Source organism: Pteropus vampyrus, unplaced genomic scaffold, assembly GCF_000151845.1.
Source record: "Pteropus vampyrus isolate Shadow unplaced genomic scaffold, Pvam_2.0 Scaffold127, whole genome shotgun sequence".
In the NCBI taxonomy this organism is placed as follows: domain Eukaryota; kingdom Metazoa; phylum Chordata; class Mammalia; order Chiroptera; family Pteropodidae; genus Pteropus; species Pteropus vampyrus.
Window position 1 is genome coordinate 1,664,441 of NW_011888908.1, and position 8,361 is coordinate 1,672,801.

The following is an 8,361-nucleotide window of genomic DNA, read 5'->3' on the forward strand; positions in this document are numbered from 1 at the left end:
CTCCTGATTCTGTGCTGCAGGCTGTGTACGTCAGTGTTGTGTGGAGTGTTCTTATCCTGCTTGGAAAGAAGCAGGCACAGCCAGCGTCTCTCACGCACCTTCTTCCCACCTCTACCACCCACCCGAGTCCAAGCACCGTCATTTCTCATTCGGACAATCGAGTCTCTTCCTGCCTCCCTCTCGCCACCCTGCCCTTCATCTCCCGCCAGTTCAGTCTCCAGCGGCAGCCACGATGATCTTCTTCAAGTGACTGTAAATCAGATTACATCACGTCTCTGTTAGAAATTCTTTAATGGTTTTCTATCAGACTTAGAATAAAATCCAGACTTAGCGTAGGGGCCTCCAAGTTCAGACACCTTCCTAGTTCTCTGACCTCTGACCCTTTTTTGTGACTGGAACAATCTTTGCCAGGATCGTCCCAAGTCCTAGATCCTTCCTGTCATTTGCATTTCAGCCCGAATGCCACCACCTCACTGTCTTAACCGTCCGATGACTATCCTTCATGGCGGTTATCACTGTAGGGTAATCTCTGGTTTCTGTGTCTGTGCCTACACGGTCTGTCTCCCATTGTCTCCCTCCCCCGTAAGCGTGCTGGAATATGGCACCTGCCCATCAAGTTCACCACTGATTTCTCAAGGCCTAGACCAGTACCTGGCTCCTAAAAGCAGGTGGGGGAATATTTGTTGACTTCACGAGTACTCCTTCATATCCTGAGCAAGTCATTTTGCAAATCTATCATCTCCGCTTTCATGAACATGCTCTCTCCCTCATAAGGCATCTCTGTAACTTGGGAACCTCTTGAATGCTCTATGTTTGCTCAGCGTATGATCCAGCACCTAGCCAGAAAGAGAAAGCCACCATGAGTCATGCTGTGCAATTTCGAGTACCTTGAGAGAGGTGACATTTTCAGTGTCAGCTGCCGTTCCCTGCAAGGGCTTCCCTGTTGCCATGGTAAAGACTTCATGAAGCAAATTCAGCCAATGAGAAGCGGGTTCTCCACTGCTCCAGAAGTTTCCGCATAGACATCATCCCCCAAATGGGCCCAGCAAAGGACCTTGCTCATGGTGGGCTCCCAGGTATTGTAGATCTGAGTTAAACTGAGCTTGGGCTTTGATCCCTCTAATACTCTCTTTCCGAGGTCCTTGTCACATGCAAGTTTCCAGGAGTTCAGAGAGAAGACTCGTGGTATTCTCTGTTGGAAATTAAATGCTCGAGAGGGAAACACCTGTAATTTTTTCTACCCATAATAATAATTACAGCTCACATTTATCAAGCACTTACCTCCATTGTCTCATTTATTTCTAAAAATCATTAAGGTGGCAGATACTATAATTAGTTCCATTTCACGAATGAAGAAACCGAGGCTCGAAGAAGTTAAGTAAATTATCTCAGGTGACACAGAGAACACAAACGTAAGACCAGACCAAAACCCTGATACCACCGTGGGGGCCACGGACTTTGTGTCTAGGGGTTTTCCATGAAGCCTAGATCCGTTCTTCAGGGACCCCCATCTTGTAGCTGGTAGTGGTCGGTGACCAAAATGAAGCTATATTTTTGTCTCCTGCAGTCCCATTGAACTCTATACAACATAGGTAAAATTCCTCTTCTCCACAGATGCCATCATTTTCTGCTCATTCAGAGGAAGCCTCTTCATGTGGCAGTCTTTACTGAGACATGAGAATGTGCAATCCAAGGTATTAGTCGAACCTCAGAAATTGCTTAAATCTGCTCTCTGGACTTGTCTTGCTTCGGGCCTCTTTGGCCCCACCCCTTTCTTGTGTCTGTCCGCCTGGGATGGGGAGGGAGACAAGGGAGTAAGACAATTCTTACTTGAACTGGCACCCTGTGTCCTGTGGCCTGGCAGATGTTTAAAACTGACTCATACCCGTGGCTACGGCTCTTCAGAGGACCCCTTCTAGATCTTCCTGCCCCTTTCCCTGGCCCTCCCTCTGTGGCCCGCTGGTCACTTCCTAGGCTCCCCCTGTCTGCCGGGCACCCTGCGGTGTGCCTGCAGACCATCGCTGAGACAGGCCTGGTGGGTGGTGTCTATGAAAATCCAGCAACTCTGCTTCCTGCTGGGACTGCAGGCACGCTTGTGTCCATTGTCCCCCAAAACTCTGCAAGTGTTCCTCTCAAAGCAGCAGTTTTATGGCCATGAGGCCATAGCAGTGCGTCTGCCCTGCTCTACAGATCCTGCTTCATGCTGTCCCGGCTGCAGTTCAAGCTTTTCGAGTGTCCCACAGCTGCTCGACCCCACTAGACCTGCAGTGAAAGACACAGAAGCCCCTGGGGGGGCGGGGGAAGTGGACGGGATCCAGGGCAAGCCACAGAGCCTCCTCTCCATCCCCCTTCTCAGCTCTGCTGATTTTTCTGATAAGATGTACGTAACAATTTATCATTTTTACCATTTTTAAGTGAACAGTTCTGCAGCATTAAGTGCACTTGGGTCTTGTACAGCCCCACCACCCATCGCCAGAACCCTATCTCCCCGGACTGAAACTGTACCCAGTAAACACTAGCTCCCCATTCCCACGCCCCCATGACCCCTGGCAGCCGCTTTCTGTCTCTATGGATGTGTCTACTCTAGGGTCCTTACATAAGTGGAATCATACGACAGTTGCCCTTTCACGAGTGGCTTGTTTCAGTTAGCATGAAGTCTTCAAGGTTTACTTATACCGTAGCATGTGTTAGAATGTCCTTCCTTTTTAAGACTGAATAATATTCCATTGTATATACTACATTTTGTTTACTCTTCATCTGTCGATGAATATTTGGGTTCTTCCACCTCTTGGGTACTGTAAATAATACTGCTATGAACACGAGTGTGCATATGGCACACTGGGTCATATGGCGATTCTAGTTCTAATTTTTCGAGGAACTGCCACACCGTTGTCCAATGTGCCCCACCATTTTACCTTCCCTCCGACAGTGCACAGGCTCTCAGTTTCTCCACAGCCTTCCCAACACTGGTTATTTTGTTTTGATAGTAGCCATCCTGATGCGTGTAAAGTGGTATTTCGTTGTGGTTTTGATTTGCATGTCCTTAATGACTAGTGACGTTTTCATGTACTTTTTGGCCATTCGTATCTCTTCTTTGGTGAAATTTCTGTTCAAATTCTTTGCCTATTTTTTAATTGGATTCTTTTTATTTTGTCGTTGTTGAATTGTATGACCTTTTTATATATCCTGGATATCAACTCCTTATCAGATGTATGATTCCCAAGTACTTCCTCCTGTTCTATGGATTCTTTTCACTGTAAGGAGTGTCCTTTGATACACAAAAGTTTTTAATTTTGATGTATTCCAAATTATCTAACTTTTTTTGCCAATGCTTTTGGTGTCATATCCAAGAATTTATTATCAAACTCAGTGTCACAAAGCGTTTCCTCGTTTTTTACTAAAAGTATTATAGTTTTAACCTTTATTTTTAAGTCTTGATCCATTTTAGTTTTTGAATATGGTATAAGGTGTGATTTTACCTTTTTTTATTTGTTTTCTTTAAAGTTTTAAAGTTTTGTCTGCGGCCATGCCACCCTGAACAAGCCCGATCCTGTCTGATCTCGTAAGTTAAGCAGAGTCGGGGCTGGTTAGTACTTGGATGGGAGACCACCTAGGAAGACCAGGTGCTGTAGGCATAAAAAATAAAAAATAAGGGATTGTAAGCTGATTAGGTCCTTGCAATCCGTGAGGTCACCTAAGGGTTGCCTCACCTGAAATTTTTTTTTAAAAATTTAAAAATAAAGTTTTAAAGTTTTGACCTGCTGGAGATCCTAGCCTCGTGGATTTTCTTCAGAAATCTCATATGCAGATTTTTCTTACACTTAACTTTGGTGTCAGATTTAACGTATTGATACTTAAGTCAAAGCTGAGTCAGGAAGAGTCTAATTCCATCGACTGTACGATAGGAATGGAAGAAGTAGAAACTGCATATTATCAACCGTTCCCCAAGTGGATTTCGTGTAGCACAAATCCTGCTAGGTCAGCAGGTCCACGCGTTGGAAAATTCTATCCTAACGAAAGTAAAACAGAGCAAAAACGTTGATATCTGTGAACAATAGGGAAAGGCAAGAGGAGTATTCAGCTTGAAGAGGAGAAGACTGAGGGCTGATGAGACTCGTTGGCAAACATGTAACAAGGGTCAGCGCTTCCCTCGCTTTACTGAGGAAAGAATAAGAGGAAATAAGTAAATTGCAACATGAAGGATTAATTTAGATAGTTCCTGAGAATGTGTAGCTAGGTTACCAAGAATGGCAAATCTCTTTCTTTAGAGATTTTTCTTTTTAAAGAAAATAAAAGACTGCATAGGAGTGGGGGTGAAGTAAACGGCTCCTTAAAGTCTCTATCCTATTGGAAATGATATCGCAGGAAAAAAAGATGTTTTGAAAGGAATTAATTTCCTTATCTGACTAGTCAGTAATTTTTAACACTAAGAATTAAAACCCAAAATGCTCTCAGAAATAACTTTCACATATGTCGCTGCCAGTTCCTTTACACAAGTTCCGTACCATTTATGATAGCTCATTGTAAGCAACAGGAATAGCTGCATAGCACCTTCGTGTTGCTTCCACTTTTCCATCCTCTGCCACAGTCGCTTTACTTTTGAATGCTGCAAGGAAAGGATCGAACGGCATTAAACGTTTCTTTGCTATTAGGTCACCTTGTGGCTGGCTCCCGTAACAAAGGGAACCTGGCTTGCATATCTGTAACATCAGATAATCCGTAAATCAGTTTGGTTTTAGAATCTATCACCTGATTTAGCAAAGAAAGATGGACCTTCTTATGATATCTGAAGGTGAGGGATGCTGGCTGTGAGTAAATCTAGTTTGCATCCTCCGAGCACACACCAACTGCTCCGGAGAAGAGAGGGGAGAAGTAACTCGAATGCATCTTGGGAAATCAACTTGATGTTCAGATGTTTTCCACGAGTAATGCATTAAATAATTGATGTGCAAGCTGACCTAATAACATTAGCAATCCCAGACCTCTTTTATTTTTTTCTTCCCTAATGAATTCAAGGCACTTTCATCAAGGTCAAACTCAGAACACTCAGGTAACCTTCCCAGGCCACGATAGACCATACCATTGTGTTTTTATTGTTTCCTTACCAGTGCAGAAAGCAAACCTGTCAGACACACAGAATCACAGTTGGCTGTTCCCCTGCAGCTCGCCCCTGGCTCTCACCTCTGCTTGCCTCTCTGGCCTCACCTCCTACCACGTCCCCCTCTGTCTCAGCCCCAGCCCTCTGCCTGGACGCAAGCCTTCTACACCAGCCACATCACACGGATCTCCTTCCTGGACACACCGTGCTCTCCCACATGGCCGTTCCTTTGCCGTGGACATGTAGCGATTCTACTCCCCCAGCCTCCTCAAAGCCCCTCTGCTTCTTGTGCTTAACCCAGGCGGAGCGACATTTTTCCCCAGTGCCCGGCGTGTCCCCCATCATGGAACTCGTCCCTGTCTTTGTCTAGGTGCATGTCAGTTCCAGCATGCTGCCCTCTCTCTCCGAGGTTCTCAATGGAAGGGATGTGACATGTTAATCCTTGAAACCCCGGCATCTGTCACATGAATGTTTGCCGTGATCAAGTTATGACCCCAACAGTAACTAGCATTTCCAAGGAACTTAAACAGGTACTCATAGTTACGAGATTTTTTTAAAGCCAGAAAACCAATTTACCCTTTAATTTAAAATATATTATAGAGTCTACGGCCATGCTACCCTGAACAAGCCCGACCTCGTCTGATCTCAGAAGCTAAGCAGGGCCGAGCCTGCTTAGTACTTGGATGGGAGACCACCTAGGAAGACCAGGTGCTGTAGGCGTAAAAAATAAACATAAAAAATAAGGGATTATAAGCTGACAAGGTCCTTGCAATCTGTGAGGTCAACCAAGGGTTGCCTCGTCTAAAAAAATAAATAAAGTAAAATATATCGTAGAGATCTTTTAAACCTAGGTACTTTGCCATGGTGAAAAATTGCAATGAAACATTTTCTTAACCGCGACCTGAGAAAAAAATTAGGAGAAACGAGAGAACACCTTTCATCGCTACACCAGCACTCAAGAATGGCAAAGAGATCCGAGCCTCCAACTTTTTATTCATTCCTCCACTTAGTCACTTCACAAACATTTATGAATACCTACTTGATATTTATAAATAGGTTACAGTGTCAAATGCTAGGGATACAAGCTTCGGAAAGGTTCGTTTCTTCGCTGTGCAAGCTCACTTTCTGTTCCGTGTGTTCCAATCCCAATGAATATTGTTGTTTCTTCAATAAAATATCTTCTTAATTGTAACCATGTAGAAAAAAAAGTCGAGATGCAGAGTAATATGAAATATGCGAGGAGAGAACAAGGTCCTGAAAACATAAGTTGATTTCTAACCAATTATCTCATGAAGACTCAGCTTAAGTATTAAATTATTGGAAAAAATATAATAAAATTCATGCTCTTCAGTCGTTATGGTGTTTTATTAAATAATGCGATGGGAACATATGGGAAAACAACCTAGTTTTTACAGTATTTCGGTACGATATTCTATTTGGCCTCATACCAACAATAAGCGTCCTAAAAGTATTATTATGCATATTTTCATCAATAAGAAAGGGATTAATGTCCATACTCTGAGGTCATTTATGATACGTACCTAGCAGAGAAGTTGGCAGGGGTTCTGGATTTTTTAATGTGCATACTCGATTAGAGCAGCTCTCCTGATCGCATAGGATTTTGTCTGAGAAAGGACAGATTTGTGCCTGCAGGGTTTCAGTGTTTATCCGGTTTTAAAACCCTGGACATGTTGCAAAACAGCACCTGGGCTTCTATCTGTTTGCTCTCTCCATGGATCTATTTTTGAAAGGATTGAAAAGATTTATTAGTCTAAAAATATATTCTATTCTATAGTTTTCAAGCCAAGCTAAGACCATTCATTTTCCAAACCCTCTAAGAATGAGGAGGCCATATTCACCCATTCTTCAGTACTTTAAGCCTAGAAAGTCTCTGGCTACAACTTAAGCAAAAGTCCCAAAGTAAAATGTAAACTAGTAATAATGCTGGTGCCTTTTCTCCTCTAGCCCTTCAGAGAAAGCTTAACCTTTTAGGTGGTTTGAAAATAGTTGCTCATATTTCCTATCTCTGCCGTATGCAGACCACCGCAATAAAACGTTATTAAACACGCACACGCATGCACGGGTTCTGTACCTGTGCACATTCATTGTTCCAGATTGACGCTAGTGTTTCTCTGTTCGACTCTAACCCTGAGGCCCCTTCGGGCAAAATTCCTCCCCGTGAGTCAGTATAATTTCATCTGCCTCATCATGGTTCTTCCTGGAGAGGCTTCTGAATGAATATCATCTCCCATGACTAAATTGTATCCATTGAAAGTGAAATAGAGAGTCAAGTCAGTCATTAATTTTAGCTAACACTGACCAGGAGTATTCTCCCTAAATTTAAGGATGTTGGAGGCTCGAGCTGGTATGACAGAAGGCAGTCTTACAGTACTTACGTACATAGAGATGCTCGTGAAATATGTTACGTTTAAATGAATTCAATAACTATCCAAGTCTTTACATTACTTTGGAAAAGCAGCCTACGCTACAGAAATGACTTTGTAGGCCCATGACGGGCCCAACTGACACATTCAGAATGAACGAAAATCTGCTCGTATTGTCAGAACTGTGTTCTTTGGAGCTGTGCTAAAATAGCCTCTGTGTAAAGACCACATGGAATAGTAAGGAGGAGAGATCAATATTTGCACAATTCTTCAGCTTCTAAAGAAATTTTTAAAAATATTTTCTCCTAAGTCCTTACCACAACTCTGTAAGGAAAATCTTGTTTTTACCACTTCTCAGTTGGGAGAGCAGGAAATGCAGAAATGAGGTGACTTGCCTCAGGTCACATTACTATTAAATGAGGGGTTGGAACTGCGACCCAGCTTTGTTGCTTCTAAGTTGTACATTCTTTCTGCTAGGTACAGTCTAAATACCGGCTTTTAGTAGGTTGTGCCATTTGGCTTTGTAAACTCTTAGCCATCCCAGGCCTTGCTGATTTAAAATCGACAAAACAAAAATAATGTATCTGTTGGAAATTAAAATGTCCAAATGATTCTCCTTGTGCACCCAGCCTTTGTAACCAATGATATAGGTGTACATCCTTATATAATACTGAAAGACACAAAGGGAGAAATTGTGTCAGGAATTCCTATTCTTTTGTTAGAGTAAAGGATATTAAGAAGAGAAAGAATTGGAAAGAAACCGTTGCCCAAAACAAACAAAACAAAAGGAAACCTAGTTATTCCATAATTGGTCTCTAAAACTTGCCTCGGTGGACCTGGGCGGGCCCCCGGCCTGTCAGCAGGTAGCATGCGTGCCTC

General features: G+C 43.0%; 2 pseudogenes; both read left to right on the top strand.

Moving 5' to 3' along the window:
• Positions 1 to 3,516: 3,516 nt before the first annotated feature.
• Positions 3,517 to 3,635, top strand: LOC111744111 (annotated as a pseudogene).
• Positions 3,636 to 5,699: 2,064 nt separating this feature from the next.
• On the top strand, positions 5,700 to 5,818 carry LOC111744117 (annotated as a pseudogene).
• The last annotated feature ends 2,543 nt before the right edge of the window (positions 5,819 to 8,361 follow it).